At 35.9% G+C, this 22,450-nt stretch overlaps 1 protein-coding gene across 1 annotated transcript in view; it reads right to left on the reverse strand.

Annotated features, from left to right (window-relative positions):
- Positions 1-22,450, reverse strand: part of LOC104401681 (cadherin-8-like) — a gene marked incomplete at its 3' end in the record, with an annotated part of 96,414 nt that overhangs the window by 57,976 nt on the left and 15,988 nt on the right. The window lies entirely within an intron of this gene.

The following is a 22,450-nucleotide window of genomic DNA, read 5'->3' on the forward strand; positions in this document are numbered from 1 at the left end:
TACACAAATCCTGCAATTAAACCTTAACTTCCAACAAAAATAAAGCAATTTCATTCCCTTTGTTTATCATAATTTAATTTTTTTCCTTATTAGTACCAGCTTTATTTTAATGTTTTAGTGGTTTTTTGTGCTCTGACTCATACTCATTCTGTAGATATTAGAACAGCTTTCTGCCTTGCCTTTACTTTTGCACCAACACAAACATAATTAAAACATATTTGCTGTGATTATATTTCAGCATATACAGATCAACATGTATTTTGCTCTTAGGTATAGAATCCCTATTGTTCATGTAATTACTATGAAGAAATAATGCAAATGAGCCTGCTGGAGACAATTACTGGACTTTCTTCTTAACTTTATAATCTTCTAAACAAGAATTGGCATTCCACTCAGGGGCGGACAGCAAACACTCATTTTATTGAATGCTTTAAAGACTTCAAATTAACAGAAGCTAAGCAACCATTGTAATCATTCATCCAGTACATATTAATATACCTCTAAAATCAGATCTTAGATTGTGCTCTAGAATTATACAGATCAAGATATCTCTGATTAGTATCTGTTAACAAACAAAATTAAGCATTCTGCTTCTGTGATAAAGGACATCACATCTATGACTTGGCAGCTGCCTGCACAATTTGAATAAGCAATCACAGCAGGATGAGTCAAGACTGGAGTAAAATCCACATTTATAGAACCTGCTGAGAGCACTTCTTAACTTGTTTAGGATGTAGAAAGACCTTTAAATTATTCAAACTTTTTTTTTTTGTAGTTTGTAATGAAAGTCATTGAACTATATCACAGGGTGATAAACATCTACGTATGATGTTCTCCTAAATTAGTTCCCTCTTATTCCCAGTGACAGAATTCCCCAGAATTAAATAGTATAACCCCAGTAAACATGCTTTATTACTCACATACACATGTTGTCATTGTCCAAAGGAACATGGAGGCACAAGGCACTGCAGAAGTCTACCTCTGAAATGGACAGACACAGTTGACACCTCCCACTAGAACAACTGGCAGTATTCAGAGGCAGAGAAGTGACAAGGTCATCCCACAGTGTCAAAACCTCAGATGTTCAAACTAATCTCTCAGGTATTGTTTTCTCCCCTTTTCCTAGCATGCCTTTTCTTTACATTATTTGGGGTACTGTGCATAAATAAGAGAATATCCTGCTGCATTATCTAATAACAGTCTCTTCCTAATAATTTCGTCTGTCTTAACTTTCACAGATCCTAACTTGGCCAAAGGATTTTGGAATACAAATTTTACCATGCATACCCAATAATTTCTGTGCACAGCCTTTTGTGTTACTGCTTTGAGTATATTTTACTAGCAAATGAACTAGGCTGAGTTTGTTCTGGCTTTTGGTAATCTCCAGTCCTAATTTTTGAGGCTCTTTTTGAAATGATGTATTTGTGATGCAGTCCATACTTTTCCCTTTCAAAAACTGCAGTTGAAAGAATACCAGCTCTCTTCTGAATGTGCCATGATGTCTAGCTTACGTACTATCAAAAATGGAGATAGAAACAAAACAAAACCCAACGTAAAAAAACTGTTGTTTTTTTCTATGCTGCACTAGTAGACACTCCCATAATTTCAAATGCAAAAGTGTACTTAGATATCTCATTATGCTATGTAGTAGCAAATTTTTGTCTATCCCTATGCTAAACAGAAATCCAACATTATAATTACTCCAACATTCTAAGAATCTTCCCAAATGCCTGTATTGACAAAGTTGTTCTGCGATGCTAAATTCTGTTTTATATTTTAGTGACTTATTTCAAGCAAGGGAATGGGGGAAGAACTCAAATTATACTTGTTCACATGAAAAAAAAAAGCATTTTTGAGGAAACTAAAATAAAGCTTCAAGAGCTTTAGTATATTTTTCTTTTTTTGGTGCCTCCTTATATTACAAAAATGGAAAGGAATTTTTACTTTATGCGTATCTGAACTCCTTCAGGTTCTGTAGTACAGGAGTTTGAATTAACTTAGCATAATTTTTGAAAGGCTAAGAAGTGCAACCATAGTTTAGCTCTGTTCAACTAAGCAGTGTCTGTGCTTTGAACTGACAGGAGCCTTTAAGTGCAAAAGCCTCAGATAAGCTGATAAAGATGAAACCAGCCACATGTGCAGTTACTTAGATCCAATTCAATTCAGTCCTATTATGCCACAAATCTCATATATTCTTGCACATTTTAAAACAGTATTACTGTGAGGTAGTAAATATTAAACTTGTACAGATGAGACTTGATGCAAAAAGAGAAAAAAACCCCTGTAATATTATTTCTTGTTTCCTGTTCCACCAGAATGTAAGTTGTTACCACCACAATAAATTCATTATTATGAACTTAAAAATCCCAAAGAATTTTACTGAGTCATTAATTAGAAATTTCCCCTTTTATATAGAAAGATCTTTCAATTTCCAACATAAATTTAACCAGAAAAGCAATGTATTTTGTATATTATCTTGATTTACATTTGGCTAAGATCAAGCACAGTACAGACAGGAAAAACAGCAACAGTGGCATTACCCTGCATTCAGTCTTCCCTATACTAGGAACTGGGATGAAATGTGTAATGTGGGCTACTACGAATTATAGTTAACTTTTCAGGGAAAAAAACAGATTGTTGGGACAAATTTCCCCACCCCTGAAGTTGAAGGTCATTGGAATTAACTACACTGATTAGAGCGCTAAAAAGCTGTCTGTGCACAATACCAGAAAATAAATGGAATAGGAAGTGCTACATCTTTGCCACCTGAGGATTCCCAAATACCAGGGCAGTCAGGACAGAAATGAATCCACGCCACCATACTGGTCGAATCGAGTAAATGTCTTTTAGCAATCCGTCTGTCATAATATAGCCCAGCTGCATTTTACCCTCCTTGTGGACACAAATTGACAATAAGAACTCCAGATGTAACTGGCCCTGTCGTGCCCTTACCAAAGTCAATGCAATTCTGCAGTGCCAACAAGGTTTGTCAAAGCTTTTAATTAAAACAAATAAACAATAAGATTAAAATGTAAATTTAAAAAAAAAAAAAAAAAGAAAAAAAAAAAAGAAAAGCATTCAGGTAATTCCATAATAGTTAAACATTTTTCTATGTGGCACACAGATAATTTAGTATTTCAAACTGATTTTGCAAATAGATTAGCTGTTAAGTTAAAATTGTTAAGCAAATAATTTCAGGAGAAAACCATTCTGGGATACAGAATACAGTCAGGATACAGGATACAGTCATGGGAGAGGTCACCATACGCAAAACTAAGCTTTGCCCAATTGATTTCTAATTATAAAATCCAAAGCTCTAAAGTTTGTGGTTAATAGTCCTTCCCTTTAGCCTGAAAAATAAACTTACAGTGTGCACTCACACACAAATACACACAAACTGCTCCTCATTGTTTCACTAAGCAAGCGTGTGTCCTGGCACTGTTCAGCTAAGAATGAATCCAATGATGCCTCACTGAAGGCCGTCTATGGAATTAAGTCCACAATGCCTCACTGATGGCCAGCTGTGATACAGCAAATTGTTCCTTATAATAAAGCTACAAAAATGTCTGTCTGGGGAAAAAAAAAAAAAGCCATGAGCAGATTCTACAAGGGCTGAATGAATTTAAATGACTATATTGTATAATTACAGAGTTTTATATTTTCCTTTGTAAAAAGATAGTGGCTAGGAATTTCATATATTTAATTCATTTCTTTTTCAGCACCGAACATAGACTGCCAGGACATAGGAATCTCTTGTCTCATTTCATCTTTGTATGAAACTGCACAATTCTTGGGATAAAAGACAAACATTTTAGTTCTGATTATTAAGTGTGCTTAATATCTGTCTACATTCGGCACCTTCGTCATCAACTAAAGTGGCTTGAAGGTGAGTATACTTTGTCTATAATAGAAAGAAATTCAGAAAATCCTTAGTTAATCTGTAATGTGCAAGAGCACAGACAGGTCTGCCTGTCTGTTAAGTACAACAGCTGTATGCAGTGTACACACACTGCATTTTGGAAATTGATGATTTCTTCTGAGTTCACAATCTTATAATAAAATGCTAGGACATTCATAAACACTGTGCATCTTTTTCTTGGGGAATCTAAATTCTGTGCTGTGCTGTGTGATTACTGAAATAATAATAAATTACTACTCCTCATGACAAGAAGAGAAGAATTATGATCTTTGTAACTTGTCATCTCCATCACTGATATTTACAAATGAATGCATCTAATGATTTGGCTGCTAGAAATTTCACCCTGTAATATTTGTTAAAACCTATTAGTCATCTTCATTATTTTTCTCTCTAAAGTGTTAAAAAAAATTCACAAGAAAATTATTTTTAAAAAGAAAAATACCATCTTAATAAATTATTACTTTCAATTCTGGGCTTGATTTTCTGCTGCATTATTTCACTTGCATATCCAAGAGTCAGCAGAGCAGAGATGACATTTGTTGAAGAAACAGGTTTTTCTTTGCTCTGCTCCAGTCCCCTTATCACCCATACAAAGTTACACAAAGTAACCTGGAAAACAGTGCTGTGAATTCAGTTGCATATATCTGAGTAACAGGTTTTTAATCATGTATTGCTAGTATACCAGCTTGCAAGCCAGCAGTCAGATTTTGTGGTGGCATCACCCACAGATGTTTCACAGAAAGTGAGACACAGGGAGTTGTCAACCCACTGTGAATCAATTTATTCATTCTCACCAACTCTCCAGTCAATTTCATCCTTCAAGGTGCAAATTAGAAATACAGATGTATTCTCTGAAATGCTTTCCAGAGTCAGGTTTTTAAAGCAAGTTTAGAGCCTGTTGGATCTCATCCACTGTAGTATCAGTTTAACACTGGAGGAATAGTTCTGCAGGGAGCCACATCCCCAATTTTGAAAAGTGAACTTCATAAACACGTATTTATATCAGTTATTATGTCCCGCAGATCCAAAGTCCTAAGATTTCATAACCACAGTCAAGAACTGGCAAAACGCCTTATGACTTTCAACCACTTCTACCACAAGTAGCAAATGTAAAGCTCTAAGACTATGCCATTGCCTTAAACTTTGTGTTTGACATGGTTAGAACTGGGGACCAGAGTTTGGAGGACAGCAACTACCCAGAACTACTACACAAATGAGAAAGAACTTTAGTACATTTTAGCTGTATAGAACAGTGATCTGCATTAGATCTTGCGCTAATTCAAGATATGTTCTATCTGCAACAACCTGGAATTTAAAGTACAAGGAAACTGGAAGCTGAATCAATAAACTATGTCATTAGAGATCTGTGAGGTGATGAGATGAACAGCAAGAAAGAATGAACAATGGTACGTTATACTTGTTGCCTATACTCTGAGCACTGCTCAGTGGACCTGTGTTCTTGTAATTTGTTTGTATTTACTGCAAGAACTTGCACCAGTCAACAGATAAATAAAACAATAAAAGTCTGTTGGGTTTTCTGCTACCCTAATTTTTAAAGATTTTTTTTGTAACTCTGCAGAGTGATATAACTAACGGTACCATATTAGTTTGACTGATAGAACGCAGATGAAATTTACTTGCCTGATTACATCTCACTTCAGCCTAGCTGTAAGCACTGTGAAGAACAGGCAACTAACACCAGTATGCTGCTCTGCTATTCTGAGTTATCAATTGCAACACTGATTTCTCTTGATAATATGTTTCAGAGGATGAGAGCAGAAGACTATGCAGGTAACAAGCAGCACTGAATATGTTTCATTCACAATATACTTGCTACCTTTTTTATTTAGACTGCTTGAAGCAAAGTACGTCATTGTAGCTTAGAGGTATTGCTAAAATTTTTATTAATATGCATTGTTCTTACATTTCAAACCTTACAAAATTGAATCTAAATAATAGTATTCTGGATTTTGAAATATGATTATAGCTGACAAAGTATGATTTCCTACCGGTCACAATGTCAGTGCTATCTCCTTATTTTCATATTCAGCCTTTGTTTTAATATACAGATACTAATGATACATAGCTACATAAATGTAAATACCAAAGATTCCATTTTAATCAGGACACTTTAAAAAATCACAAAGTGTATTCAAGTGTAGAGGCAAAGCAGTCTCTAGACTTCATGGAAGTAAAAAGTCATACACATATACACAGTTTACATGTTTATTATTATCAGTTAATTCTTTACTTGCTTTTGCAAATAGCCATAGGATAGTGACTCAACCAGGGTGAGCATCAGCCAAATCCAGCCAAAGGAGGAAAAACAATGCATACATTTTTAATATTGCTTATTGCACAAAAATGAACACTACTCTGACCAAGACTTTTTGAAGAGTATGAAGGGTATGTGACACAAAGGCTTTGGGGTGCTCCATGAATGACTGTTTCCTATGAAGCTATGGGAAAGCTTGCAACGGACACTTCTGTCTCCAGAGAAACTTCAAAGGCCTAAACAGAATTTCAATAACATTTTTCCAATAGTATAAAATTGTTGCTATAAACTAAATTGTTGCTAACTGCAGATGCACAGATTATATTTAAGCCATATTTTTTAAAACAAAAGTAAAAAAATCAGTTTTGAAAGGGTTAGCTTTTATCCAAATTAATTGGGCAGTGCATGCAGCTGGTTGACGTACGGCTAATGTGGTACGTTTCAGAGCTTTTAACACACTTTGCTGATTGTTTGCTCAAGGCATATGGTTTGAATGAGCTGGGCAGTGCACAGTACAGCTGGCAGATTAGATATCAAAATCTGGCAATAAGCCTCAGAGTTATGTGTGACTAGGTATCAAATTTGACTGAATTTTATGTTATTATTTCTACACTACTAGTGTAAATTTGAAGTCACTTCCAATTCTACTACAACAGATGCCATTGCTTCCAATCCTGCAGCAATTAGTTGTAGCTGACCCATGTTATGGAGGAATGGTCTTAAAAGGGCAAAAGCTTTTTTCTAGGGCAAAACAATTATGAAAAGCTTTCATTAAACAAACCCAGTATTTTCAAAATGGGCAAGAATAATTTTCTCTAGTGCACAGATTGGGAAACTGTGACAGGTGCTGTTCCAAATACACATTCATTTCAATCAAGCAAAGAATAGGAAGGTTTTGGCAGCTTGTCCTGTTTTCACTATTACCTCCCATAACCTAAGTCAATGGTTTCAGCCTTAGCTCTGAAATTCAGGAAGGTCTAACAAAAATCTCCAGCAGTATCTGAATACAATTTTTGTATTAATTTAATAAATGAAGCATCATTTTTAGACTCTCAGCATAATAAACTCTCATTTGCACTGAGTAGATTCATAAATTCATGCTGTTAAAAACTGTTTTCATCAGAAATGTGCCAGCCTCCCATGGTGTCCATTCATATTCCAGTTCTGAACTGCAGGAGGTGTTTGCCAGTCACAAGTGTTCAGTTATTATTACCGAGTTTCCTCTATTGCTGCTTGAAAAGCCAATATAGATACTAAGAGTGACTCTCTCATCTCAGGGTACATACAACTGTGTATTTCGGAGTATATATTCACAGTGTTTCGGTGAAGTGCATCACATTTTTATGCCACATGAGCTCAGTGTAATGAATTAATATGAATTCTAAGAGAAATGGAGAAGCAGGAAATTCCTTGCTATGGACAAGCATGGCTATGTAAGAGTACTTTGTAATAAAATGTGTGTGTTAATGCAAATGCTTCACTGATCTCAGAGTATTTCAAGAACAATGGGCCTTTTCAAGCAAAATAAAAAAACCCACTACATACCCTCTATTAATCTCAAATATTATTATTTTAAGTTTAGAAAGAAACTGATTTGGAAATTCCTACTTCCAACAGCAGAAATCTCATAAACTTGTGAGCTTGACTAATATCTTAAATAACAGTGAACAGCTGGAAAAACTTGTGAAAATAGTAAAAATAAAAATCAATTCCTTTGAAATCTTCCAGTTTGCCATTCCCATAATCCTTTTTTTCCCACTTCCTAATTGGTCCTTATGACAATATTGAACATGGGATCAGCACAGATATGCTGTACTTGGGACAAACTGGAAGTAAATAGCAAAGATTTTTTTTTTTTAACATCTCTCAAACTTGAGTTTCCTTATCAACATAAAGGAATATAGAGAGGGAGAAAAATAAGTATGAGGAAAAAAGGTTGCATATTCTTAGAAGTACTGCGACTAAATTCTTGAACCTTTTGAAGATGACCCCGTGAATAATGAATATAATGTGCAAAGGACACTTTCACAGGACAAAAAGATTCAAACACAATAAAAATGTCAAATATATTGAAGTGAAGTTTGTGGAAGCACAATACAACTGGAAAGACGTATAGTACTATTTCTATATCAGCAAATAACACAATAAGCTTGTACTAGTTCACGGAGCAGCTCTTCAGAAAGATGGCATGGCATATGTTCTGACACATGTAAGTGAGCATGCCACACCTCTGTGGCTTTTCCAGTGCCTGTACTCCTAAGGTTGACTTTTCATTATTTTTAAATCGTATTTTTAAAACTGAACACATTATCGAGCCCTACAACTTTACAAAATACACAAATATTCACTCCTTTACCTGCATGGCCTGATTTACAGACATACTTAAAGTATATGTAAGCTTCATGAGAACAACTAAAACACTGAACAATATTGAAAGCACCTATTCAGACTATAGACTGAAGTTTAGTTCAAAGAACATCTGAGAGGAAATGAGGAACGTCAGAGGTCACCTCAACTACAAAGAAGCAATTCTTGGGTCAATTAGCTATCAGGTCCATTTAAGTTCCAGCTTCCAGCATTAACATGGACATTAGCAGATGGCTGCTCAGTTTCACAAAGAGACTTAGAAACCTACCGTCTTTGGGTAACTATATCTAAACTCTCTCTCTCGCCCTGAAACAACTAAATCCCTTTTTCCTGGTTTGTGCAAAAGCTGACAGCTGTCGGTTTGCATACATTTCAGCCTTCCACGTCACTTGGATGTAAAAATAGTCACACCCTCTCACAGAGGGCCTGATTTATAGAATTACGCAGCTAACTTTCAGAAAATGCAGGAAACACACTGACAGTTTCCTCATCTCACATTTTACTCATATAATTAGGCAGGTACTTGGAAATCCTCTCCTCCAAGACCAGAACACTGAACAGTAGCTTTCACTCCTCTTAATTCCCTTCCCCTAGATTTTATCGTTTCTCTTTAAGCCTGTTCTTTATTTTGCTCACTAATGTTGGGTTTTTTTGTGCAAAGGGAAGAACTTTAAGAACAAACCCACCTCAGGCTATCAGGACCACTCTGAATTAATACCCTCTCTCCTCTGGTGGAGGAATACTGGCTCAAGCTCTGAGCCTAACACAGGAAAGGCTGAGAGGTACTTTCTCTAAGCAGAGAAAGAATCCCAGAAGGGTTGAGGCTGGAAGGGATCACCAGAGGTCATCTAGTCCAACCTCCCAGCTCAAGCAGGGTCACCTAGAGCACGTTGTTCAGGACTATGTCCAGACTGCTCTTGAATATCGCAAGGGAAGAAGACTCCACAACCTCCCTGGAAAACCTATTCCAATGCTCAGTCATCCCCACAGTAAAGAACTTCTTCTTCATTTCAGGTGATCCAAGTTTCTCATGGCAGGTGATCCAAGGTTGTTCTATGAGCAAATAAGGAAAATAGATCATCAAAACTATCAGCCAAGTCACCTCATCTCTGCTGCTGTTTTAAGTCATGTTAAAAATGTAGCTTTTGTACTTTTGTACTGAGGGCCTTGTTTTTTTCTTTCTTTTTTTTTTTTTTAAATCATATTTGCAACCAGATTTAAAAGCCAATTACTGAATATCCTATTTTTAACAATGTTTTCAGAGTAAATTATGACAACAATTAACAAACAACTCACCAAGCAAATTATCTTAGAACTCAAGTGTTATAATTGGAATAACTCAGTGGATATTTTTATGGCAATGCAAAATAGAAAATTCTTGGCCCAAGTATACAAAAAACCCAAATTCAGACCTCAATTACCAGGCTTTACATATGATAATATGTATCTGGAATCATCTGGTTAACTGAAAATGGAATTTAATTCAAAATTTGGTCTTGGAGAATAAGCATATTCACACCACAGAATTCTTGATTACCAACATAAGCTTATCACTGCATTTCAATATGCAACTAATGTCAAGCCAAACTCTTAAACTAGAACAGGAAAACAAAAAAAGTATCTCCACTGAGAGAACTAGCATCTTTTTTAAAATAAGCATTTTCAAAATGGCAGCTATCTTCCTGCATTACACACCACCAGAGTTCTGGTAAATTGTTTACATCTGGAAAGTCGTATCGTTCACTATCATCTTTCCCTGGGTTCTGTATTTACAAGAACCCTCGATACCAAAATGAGTGAAAATAGAAACGAGAATGTTCAATTCTACAACAAAAATAGAGACAGAAAGGTTTCATTGTAGGCCTACCATATACTGGGCTTGAAAGTCTGCTCTGCCTGAAACCAGTCCTTAGCTTTGTGTCTGAGATTCTGTATGGATTTTGTTGTCTCCCACTTTGGTATGTTTTATGTCAGAAGGTTTGGAATAAATTAACTGTTCTAAAGTGTCTTGCAACCGAATTGATTCTAAAGACATGCTGATTTCTTTCTGTTTCCCCCATCTTCTACATTTATTTTGCTCAGTGTAATAAGATAAAACCTGTATCAAGATGTGGTTTTGAGTCCTAAGTGGAATAAAAATAATTATTTAGAAAGGCAGTAAACTCCTGTTATAAGCCCATGTTTAAACATTAGAAGTACCTGTATATACACAAATCAAGACACATATCCATACACTTAGACTAATATATACATTCCCCTACAGTTCTGTATTAATCAAATGGAATGCCCTGCAGTAGGAATACAGTGCTAATAACTTAGAATAGCACTTCTGTTCAAGTTGCCTTGTACAAGCTTCTTTGAGTTCTAATTGTGTGCTGAAATTCTCTCTTTTAATGCCTAGGTCTATTTGAAGGTTAGCTTTTGGTCCCATGGAGATAAAGGAAAATGTGCCAACATTTGAGAGATTTGATTACCTGTATAAAATTATGCTTGCTCATTTTTTCCTAGGCAAGATACTCTGGGGTAAAGTTATATTAAAGAGGGAATAGAAATAGTGTACATCCAAAGAAAATATTTTCCAATTATGCTTCACAAGATGCAGAAAATATTACTTGTTACAGAGGATTATGAATGAGATAATTACTGAGAGCCTAATGTACCTAAAGCTACAATAAAGGAGAGAGAAAAACATTAATAAGTGGTTATTGACTGTTCTTCCTGCTCTTTGTAATAAAAGGCCAGAACAGTACCAAGGACAAACCTTTCCACAATTTTGCTGTGATACATTATATACAAGAATACATTTCCTATTTACATGGCCTATGATTAATTCCTATAAATGAAACCGTATCAGCTTTTATTTAACACCCAAAACACTTCATGCCTCTCAAAACAAGCTTAACAAGATTTTTTTCATATTAAGAGCCAATTGAAAATAATAGAGATTTAGAAATACATAGGATAAATGTTTCCTCTTTTAAATTATTTCATTTCACATATTCCTAGTGATCTAGCTGCACTTTTGGAAGAATCTAGACTAATGTCAGGTTGGCAAGGTACAGAGTGACAAAAGACTCTGACTTTTAGAGATTAAAGTATGTCTTATTACCACTCTTTGATTCCCCAATAAAATAGATGATAACTCAATTATTTGTGAGAAGCCCTACCAAAGAACATTTGAGCTTTGACATACAGTATTTCAATAAAGGTGTGATCAATAGGGAAGATTATACCAAAAAAAAAAAGGATTTTTCACAGCTGCAGCTCTTTTCCTGATGAAAAGCACAACTTGGTATGCCACACAAAATTACCTTTGGTGCATTCCTCCCTCCCAGTTTCAGCTCACAATACTGCAGCATCACGTATGAAGGTACAGTCACTACAGAAAAGGTTAAGAGTATTTCTAAAAGAATGACACAGAACATGAACATTACAAGGGTCAATGCAGACAGAGAGGAAGCTGAGTGCTGTGGTTTTCTTATGTTCCTACACTTAATTCCAGAGAGAGCAACAGTTTCATTAATGAAACACATGGCCTACTGATTATCGTGATCCCCTATTCTTCACAGGAATCCCTTTAATATTCTCTTAGGTACATGTACCAACCTGTGTATATGCACAACACACACATGACAGTTTTCATCTCAATATAGTCATTACTTTTTCTTTCATCTCCCTGCTTCCACTAGACACTGCATAAACTATATATACGGCTTTACATTAAGACAGACTTAACGCCTAGTGACTTTACTTACCAAATTTGGAATGAAGTTGACCTATTCAATCTGAAACTACCCAAAGTATTTGGAAGGCTGGACCCCTCAAAATGATTTTTATCAACTAATCGCAGTACTGCAAAGCATACAGCTTCACAAAGCAGAAATTCAGGCTCTGTTAACAGCATTTATCACAGGACATAATAAGGACAAGTGATTTATCAATTAAGTGGCTGAGAAAAGAATAAATTAAGGATTAACTATTACGGGATTATTGGTCTCCCTGAGAATTCTCAAACAAATGATCCTGAGAGATTTCTTTTGATTGTGTCTCATGGGGACACTGAAACACACGAGTGCCTGAAGGCTGTATCATGGTTTTTACAGCAGGAAGGTCATCAAGCAAAGAGACTCCTGAAGTCAGTTGCTTTGTCAAAGCACTGCAGTGAACCTATTGTCTCAGAGTGGGCCTCCAGCCTGACCAGAAGCACAATATTTTGCTTTACTATCCATAAGATTTTGTCCCACAGAGAATTTTCTATTACTGTATTTGCGCAGAATGCATTTTATTTGGGTAGAAACATTAACTCACAAAAAATTCCCTCTAAAATACAAATATTTATTTATGCATATATAGAGCCCAATTCCTAGCATTCCTTTGCTTATCGGTAATTTGCCATAACTTAGTAGGTGGTCTTCTGGAGTGACAGAATTTAGATCAACCACAAAATGATTACTTAATGGGATTATCAGTGCAGTTGCCTTCTACACAGCATGAGAAGACTAATTCTGCCCAACAATTTAGAGTGTTTGTCGTTTTCTTTCTTTATTTTCGAGGTATGATAACTCCACCATGTCCATAAGCCTTATGTTCAACACATTTAAGTGTACATATATCTTATAACATCACATTTAGGATATTAATAAATCGCACAGGACAACTCTTAGAGAATGTCCCACGCACTTGACAAGTAATCACATAGTTTCTTAGCCTTCCCAATAATATTTGGTCCTTTCACTTTGCAATACCATTACTGGCTAGTGGGAGACAACACTGCCTATGGAAATTAACAGAGAATGAGAAAGGTTTTCCCCTGGCAATGCCATGGACTGGAGAAATAATTGTGCAATTGAAAATTACTTTTCTGCCCACACCATCTTTCTGCATTTGTATTTTCTTTCTTAGTTGCAGTCTGCATATCCCATTTAGACAGAAACGGCTTTGAGGCAGGAATTGTCTCTCACTCAAAAAAAAAAAAAAACCAGATCAAAATTTTAGCTAAGGCTTCTTAATATAAATGGCAGCGTTAACAGCTTTCACATTTACTGTTACTTGGTGTACCATTCCCCATTTGCTGTAGTTCAATTTATAAAAATGCCCTCCATATATGCTTTGAGTGTATGTGTAATGTTTTAATAATTCACACAAGACTCCACGCTGACATTCCCTTAAGAAAACCCCATGGCTTAAATCTCAATTTGGTCTGTGAATCTCTTCATGCCCAGTAAAATCCTGGTATATTCTTTAAATGACTTAAGTAAATTCTGTTTATTCACATGAAAACTCAATAAAAAGTCCTTGTATATTTAGAGCAGCACCTGCTCTCACGTAACCAAATATTTAAATGAGTATGTGAGATATCCAACAAAATAATCAAGACCATTAATCATCAGAAAAAAATAATCAAATTTTAAATATTGTGTTGGCATCAAGTTTTGTTTCAGATGATTTTGCATGAAGAAAGAAACACAAACATTTTGCTTCTGGACATTGTATATTCCTGTCTGTATGACAAGACAACAATAGGAATTGCAAAGTGTGCCAATGGTCTGTATTAAATGCTTTAGATGGCACAATAATTAGAGAACAGAATTAGGTTGCCTGCAAAACAGACAATTAAAAAAAAAAAAAAAAGTGAAAAGCGAATAGCAAGTATGTCAGCAATTGTATTTAGAAAACCTGTTCTGTAAAAATACGATAGATTTTCATTAAGCTGTTTGAGTTAAGTAATATCAGATTCTGAGTCTTTCGCATGGTGCTTTAATATAAAGGATCACGTTGTATCAGCTATGCTGCAGATTATCCACAATTAATTAAAAATGAAGATGTGGGGTTTTTTTTCCCATTCACTTTAATAGCCTGATTTCTTAGGTTGGGTTAGCAACATGTCATAGATCTTAATGATGCTTGAAGCTTGTTGATCTTAGCAAATAATATGATAGAAGAGCTATGGTTTGGTTCAATTCCTCTGTCCTCTGTGTACTTCATGTGTGGATGCCCACCACCAGCTCTGCATATACTAAAATCCACCTTTTCTCACTTGCTAACAATACCCCTATTCAATGTAAGCAGTTCTCTCAGCAAGGGAAAAGAAAATTAGATAATACGGTTTCTCGATTTAAACCAGCAGGTGAGTAGGGCACTCTGAACTCCTAAGAAATATCTTTTGCTGATTCTACCTACAACTGGGCTCCTTGCCTCCAGTGATTCTCTCCGAGTGAGTCTTTTATTTTCCTACATTCCCCCTCATTGAGGTGCAATCTAATAGCAACATGCAGCATATCAAGTTGAAACACAAATCCTCAGCTTTGCTCCTATTCACCAGGGGCTGGGTGCACAGCAGTTACTGAGCTCAGACCCTGAAATAAGAAGAAGGATTTCTTAGGTTGCTCCTAATGATTCCTCCGGTTAATTCAGAAGAGGCACTGATAGTCTCTGGGGAGAACTACACTTACTTTTTCTCAGTTGCTGGCATTACTGCTGTAAAATAAAGGCTTTGAAAGAAATTATGGAAGTGGAATCTTTACACTAATAAAGAGTCCTCAGGAAAAAGGAGTTATGTATTACTCTATATCACTACAGGCGTTCCTCAGGGATCACCAAAAGGATACTCAGATAAACTAATATTCACTTAAATACCTTTTGGAAAATTATCTACATTTATTTTCAATGCCATGTGTCCCACACATTGCTTTCAAATAATAGTTACCTTTAAGCACTGCCTAAAATACTTATTGCAGCAACAATAACAATAAACAACTTTTAATCCAGAACTTTCAAGAAACAAAAGTTATGCAAACTCCTTCCCATTCTTTCCACATTCAACCTAATTTTTCTTGTGATTACTGTGGATGTGTATTTATTACATCCTGAAATTACAGAGATGCCCACCAGCTAAAAGGCCAGACTTTCTCAGATGTAATTCACTTCATGAGGTATCTATCATCCGCCTCAGCTCCAGACCTCTTACTGGCAGCTTGCAGACACCAAAGGAATGAGTCCCAAAGCACCTCTGATTTTAATGCAAAATTATTTTCAAGGTTTTCATTTCATAAATCCTTGGCAAACTAAGCAACATTGTATCAGGACCTGAAAACAATACACCCTTACACATTACTTGTTGAAAGGCAATACATTCTGTCACTTTTGGGAAGTTACTACTATATGAGAGCTTTTCAGTGGCGTATGGGAAATATGTTTGTCAAGTTCAGAAAGGACAAACTTTTAGCAAAAAACACCATCACAACTGGCACTAATTGGTAGTTAAACTGACAACTGGAACTGAAGCATCCTGACAACACCAGAGGTGGGCCCTACAGGTAGAAATTGAAAACAATTTACTAGAGCAATGTTGGAAAGATGAAACAATCATAGGTCATCTGCAGAATATCATGTGGAAGGCTCCACTTAATTTTTCATACTGTCACTTCAGCATTTTGCATGCATACTTGAAAAACATTTCAATTTATTGTGAGAAAGATAAAGTGTTTAGATCAATATATTGAACAAAAGCACACAAGCTTCTAATTCTTCACAAACAAAAAAATCTCAATGTTAGCTTTGTCTTTATTTTTTTTCTTTTTTCACTGCAGAAGATTAGAAATCTTTGTGGCTTTGTAGGAATATGAGAAAAATTTAAGTACACAATGCTAAAGTAACACTGGTGGCCCATACTGGTTCGTGCCTCTTTTTTACTCTCTAGCTTTAGTAGCGTGAGGCAGAAATAGAGAAGGCATCTGACAAAATGCCTCTCTGAGGTTATTACCAGCCCAGTTGCATTATCTGACATAAAAGTGTTTTAAGCTGTGACTCTACTTAAACTGTGCTTAAGTCATGCCCCCAGACTGGAGATGAAAGAGCATGAAAGTGTTCAACCTTATCCCATGATACTCCCAGAAATATGCAGAAATAAGATTTAGAGTCTGAAGATACATCTCATTTGTTAATGCTAAGAGAAATCAACAAAATTATTTTTACACTATATTAGAAAATGAAAGCACTGTTGGCTCATTTCAGTCTAACTGTCCTTGCTTAAATTTATACATTCACGAAGAAATTTATTGGAACTTGTACTCAGTTGAAAAGAAACACATGAAATCTGTGCAAACTCATGATTATTTGTTTAAAACCCACTACTTTTAACAGGCTTCTATAAAATATTGTATACTATGCTTATTATCTTTGCAGCAACTTTTAATTAAGAGGTTTTCTGAGAGCTACTTATATTCCTGCTTACAAAGCCAATTTAGACCATGTAAAATGGAGCATTCTGTGAAGTATGCAGTCATCTCTTCTCCCTTAGAAGCACACAAAAGGCAGGGGGAATTAATATTTTCCATAAAGAATACAGCAGCAAAATAAATGATACATTTCAGCTTCTGAGAGTTTATTAAATGTAAGTACGAAAATTAGTGTGTAATTATGGTTGAAAAACAACAACAAAAATCTAGAGCTCAGAAAGCAATGTTGACTTTGTAACATTTTAGATATTGAATATTTTATGGCATGCATTTAAATCACAGATAGCAGAACATGCAAGTGTATATTAGAAGGAAAAGAGGAGAATATATACAATATGGTGGTCTGATTTCTCTTGTTCTAACTGTGAAAACTTTGACAATTCATTAACATAGCCCTACGAAACTTACTCTAGGGCTGTACTACATCTGTATTTCACAACAATTTCTTCCATTCAGGGAAACTGTGTAATTCATCCCCAAAGTAATGAAAGACTGAATTAAATACATTCTGGTATCACTGGAGAATAACAGTATTTTCAGGCAGCCATTATAATCACAAGCTCAATGGAGGAATAAAAAGGAAAACATATGGAAAGAACTTGTTTAATTAAAACCTTGTTTACTTTGCATATATGTATCACTTGCACTTCAACAGAACTATTTATAATTTTTAAACAAGTAAGATTTTACCATTTCCTTGTTAAGAAATAAAATGTAAGTTGGCAAGGAAATCAAAGATTGCATAAAGCATGTATAATGTAGAACATACAGCTTGAAGCTATTTATAAGTGCTCTCTGCATTTCCAGGTTTGGTTTTTACCGTGGCGCAGCCTGAAGCACTTAACTGTGAAAACATGATGCCTCTCTACTGCTCCTCCTACAGGAAAACTATTTCTCCTCTAAATGCCTGAACCTAAACCCTATACAGAAAGGGAAAAAAAATCTCCATTGTTCTAAAAAGCAAAAGTTGCCTAATTCCCTCATCCTACAAGCCATACAAAAAACCACTGCATTTATCAAAGTGAAAAGGCACACACCATATAAGTCAGAAGCAAGGAAGAAAAACTCCACAGTCACAGATAAAAAATGTCTACCTGAGACTCCCTTATACTAAAGAATTGAGCTGGTCATGTTCTTTCTGAGTCTCAGTAACTCAGTCTGGTTTGTTTCCTCCCCTGTCCTGGCTACCAACCACATGCACAGATGTGACACAGCAGCTCTGCATCTGACACAGGTGCTGGTCTTCCCTGGCACGCTCATTTTCAAACCTCTCATCAACAGAGACTGTACACAAAATATGCAACATACTACTTTTGGACTGGAAACAGGTAAATTCAAAAAAGCCTGGGAAAGGTTCTGAAAGCAACTGGGGAGTACTGCCAGAGAAGTGTTATCACAGAAATAGCACCAATCTGACTGACTGACAGTGGTGTTCTGTGTCTGGACCTAGACGGTGTTTTACGTATTAGTAAGTCAGGGAACATAAAACCCAACCAAGCAAGAAAACAAAACAAAACAAAAACCCCAACCCAAAAAACCTTTTATGACCTTCACCCACTGATGGTGGCCATGGGGACACACTGATGGCGGTCCCACTAACGGCAAGGTGGCTGACAGAGCCCAATTAGGACACGCAAGAGCTTTCGCATACTCGGTGAGATCTTCATCCCCACATATGTGTGTCATCCCCCTTCCCTGCCAGAACTTCAAGTGTGAAGGAGCAGAACTTTCTGGGCTCCAAGGAGACCTCAGAGCAACTTTAAGTGCCTAAAGGGGAAAAGAAGAAAGCTGGATACAGGCTTTTGACAAGGCCCTGTAGTGAAAGGACAAGGAAGAATGGCTTTAACCTGACAGAGGGGAGATTTAGATTAGATATTAGGAAGAAGTTCTTCCCTGTGAGGATGGTGAGGCACTGGCCAAGTTTGCCCGGAGAAGCTGTGTCTGCCCCATCCCCGTCAGCATTCAAGGGCAGGTTGGACAGGGCTTGGAGTAACCTGGCCTAGTGGAAGGTGTTGGAACTACATGATTTTTAAGGTTCCTTCCAACCCAAACAATTTGGTGATTCTGATTCATTTTATTCTCTCCATGCATTGTGCTTGCAAACTGTTAACACATTAACTATCCCAGGTTTTTGCTTCAAAACATCCATTAAACCAGGTCCTATCCCATTTAAACATCAAAAATATTCCATAAACCAGGACCTACAATTGTCTACCCAAACCCTGTTTTCCTAATGTTTTTTAACTCTATTATCTATTTCATTGTGAATTCGGCAGCTGTCTTCTGTGAAAGAACAGTGGCATTTGCTACACCACAGATTTCACAGCACATCTGCCATGGTGCTGTAAATGCATGCAGAGGAGTCTGAGGAAATACAGCAGTGTATATCAAGTAAAAGTTCTATCTAACTGATCACGTCCTCAGGGACAGCATGCAGTGTCACAAGACATATCACTCTACACTTGAATGAGGTTGTCAGCCACTGAGAGGTCTGCAAACTGATGGCAGCAATATGCAGTATATGGAGTCTTCTAAAGTAGACACAGTAGCTCTGTAAAGTATGTCTTCCTATGGATGAAGAAAAAGAAAAAACAAAACAGAACAATAAAAGAAATGAGGTATGAAAGGGTATTTGTTAATCTATCTTTCTGTATTGTATTGCTGTGAATGAAACCAAACTCATTTGAAGTATGTCACATGGATATGGACAAGGTTACTTTGCAGGTTTCTGAAATTGCATATACACATGTACAGACCAAAACAATGTGGAATTTATTACAATACCATGTGTCCAAATAAATGCAATATTTACAGAGAAAGAAACCTAGAAAGTTTCTGGCATTTTATAGAGAAGTCTTATAAATTCAGAAATCACCCTAACAGCTAATTATGCATATATTTTTTTTACATATATGTGGACTCAAGTAGAGCTCCTAACAAATATGACAAAAATTGACGCTAAAAGTGCACATTGCTTGAACTCACTGGAAGAAGTTCAAGAATGAAAGCAAAAGATTCTCTCCTGCCCTTTACTCAAGTCATTGAAGAAAACTGCCCCACTTTAAGAAAGCAGTCACATTAAATCCTCCGATTAGTCTCACCCCAGATTCTTTCATTTATTAGAGCAAATACATTGGGAATGCATTTATTACTACATATTCATGCAGAACAACAATGAGTAAGTATCTTTGTAGAGTGTGTAGTCATACCACAACACTTAAAATTCAGAAGAAAGGTCTTTATACGTAAAAGCTGTTTCTCCTGGAAAAACTGAGCAGCCTAATAAAAGATACTACGTATCTCTGTAAATCCTGTCTTGCTAAACTTTCTCTGTACTTCAGTAACTTTGGTATGTGATCTTATTAACAAACAGATCAAATCCATAGAGTCTATATCCAGGCTTTAATTAGCAAGCAATTTGTGTTCTGTTTGTATTTATTATAACTAATCTCAAATTTTAGTTTTATTTTGCTGATATACATGTCAATTCTATTAGAATGAAGTGTTTCTACCCCATGCCTTTCCACCGACTGACATAAAAACATTTCTTAAGAGCTGAAGTTTCAGTAGGCTTTAAATGTATGGTTGGGCACATGCATCAAATTCTGCTTACGTGTATGTTATATCTGTTTGTGCAAAAATCTTATTTTTGAATTTACTACTAGAGCACCTGATTACATGTTTGTACAAATCATACAAGACTATGAAAAATACCATGTACACTCTACAATACTGTAGAAAGAGACAAAAAAGTAAACAAAACCTTCATAAAGTAGATTTGCTTCAAGAATGTTCCTATGTTAATTCACTATATCATATTTTACAAAGTGCTCTTCATTCAAAGACTGACAAAAAAAGGAAAAAAAAAAAACCTGACCCCAAAATCACAGTCAAGGTAAGTGATAGGGCAGAAATACGGTTAATAAAGTAAGTCATAGAATGAAGGAGATAGCCCAAGTGTGCAAATCCTTTGGCAGAGGGCAAAACTGTGAGGTTAGAGGAATAGCATAAGTAAAAAAGAATTGAGGAGGAACTCGGTAAGAGCAAATCTACTGTGAGTTCTGAGAAGGAAGTTATTTTTAAATTGCAGTGGCTAAGAATCCAATGACGGTGACAGAGGACAAACCACAGCCCAACTTCATGGAGGAGAGCATTTTACTTGTGACATTTGGTACACCTTTAAATTTGGGGGAAAAGGACTGCCAAGAACTATAATTGAGGGAGTTGCTGCTTTACAGTCAGGAAGGATTAAGAGCAGCTCTGAAAGATGTGGAATACTTCTGTTCCCACTGACTACAGCAGAGTTTGAAAGCACCCACAGTACTCATAAACCTTAGGAAAGAAAAATAAGCCAGAAATAAGGATTATTTTTCTGCAGAAAGTGAAAAAGTACAGACAAGAATTACAAGAATACTTCAAGCCATTTTAATGAATAAACCAAGGATTTCTCCCTATGGGAGCAAATTTCACTTTTTGCTCATTTCCATCTATATCATGCAGTGTTTTAATTATGCAGCAGTCTCAACAAATAGATTGTCACAGCATTTTAGAGTAGCTAATTCTATTCAAAATGCCAGCAGAAGATGGGATAATGTCTTTATTGGTTTGGCTTAGTTTAACCCACCCGCTTCTATTTGTAATGACTTGAACAATTCAGGCTATTATATCCACCAAAAAAAGCTAATATTGCAGAAATATTAAGACTTGGATATACCCTGACAATCAAAGTACTACAAAGTACGAACTCAGGATACTCCCAGCTACTCAAAAGCAACTCAAAATAATTTTAGAAGCTTGACCAAAATATTCATATAAATGAATAAATAAATAAAATATAATATTGGATGGATAAAATATTTTAAGATCTGTGATAAGCATATCACCACTGTCTCTCTGAAATGGAAGTGTGTTACTAACCACAGAAAAACACGTAAGATCAGATATATAATACCTGATATAAATACAAATTAAGACAGCACTCAAAAGTCACTGGAAGTAAAGCTCATTACATCTTCCAACCCTAAGTTTTGACTGGAAAGTGGTTACACTAGGGAAAATTTGGCGTGCACTTGATCAGCGTTCTCTTCAATAATAGATATAGCTATTGGCTGTCCCTGTATTGTACTATTCATTTACCCACAACGTTTCCAAAATTATCAGGAAGTTAACCAATACTCATGATTTCTGTTGTCTAGATTTTTCTTTTACTCTATTTCAGTAGCTGGGTAATATGACAATAATGTACGTGGTTATTCAAAGGTAATTGAAAATTAGTGATAAACAGTAAAGGTATTCATAACTGCTCACTGTAGGCCAAAGATGCATCTAGAGACAGGTAATTCTTTTCTAAGAACAATTCTAAAGATAAAGTCATTCCTAATGACTGCAGATGGTCCATAATCTCTCTTTAAAGAGAGAGTTAAAGTTAAGAAAGTTAAGTTAAAGTGCAAGGCTGATTCACTGACTGAGGGTAATACACCGAGCTGCAGAATAACCTAAGATGCAGAAATAGTCGAAGGTTTAAGGCATCAGACAAGGACACATAGAAAAACATGATAATTTTCCTTCTGTTATCTTCCTAACTTTGAAAAATACTACAAAATCTGTGGCAACAATGTTATTTCATGTGTGTGCATATAAGGACCTCCCTAT

This window comes from Nestor notabilis, unplaced genomic scaffold (genome assembly GCF_000696875.1).
Source record: "Nestor notabilis isolate BGI_N333 unplaced genomic scaffold, ASM69687v1 scaffold2062, whole genome shotgun sequence".
NCBI classification, from domain to species: domain Eukaryota; kingdom Metazoa; phylum Chordata; class Aves; order Psittaciformes; family Psittacidae; genus Nestor; species Nestor notabilis.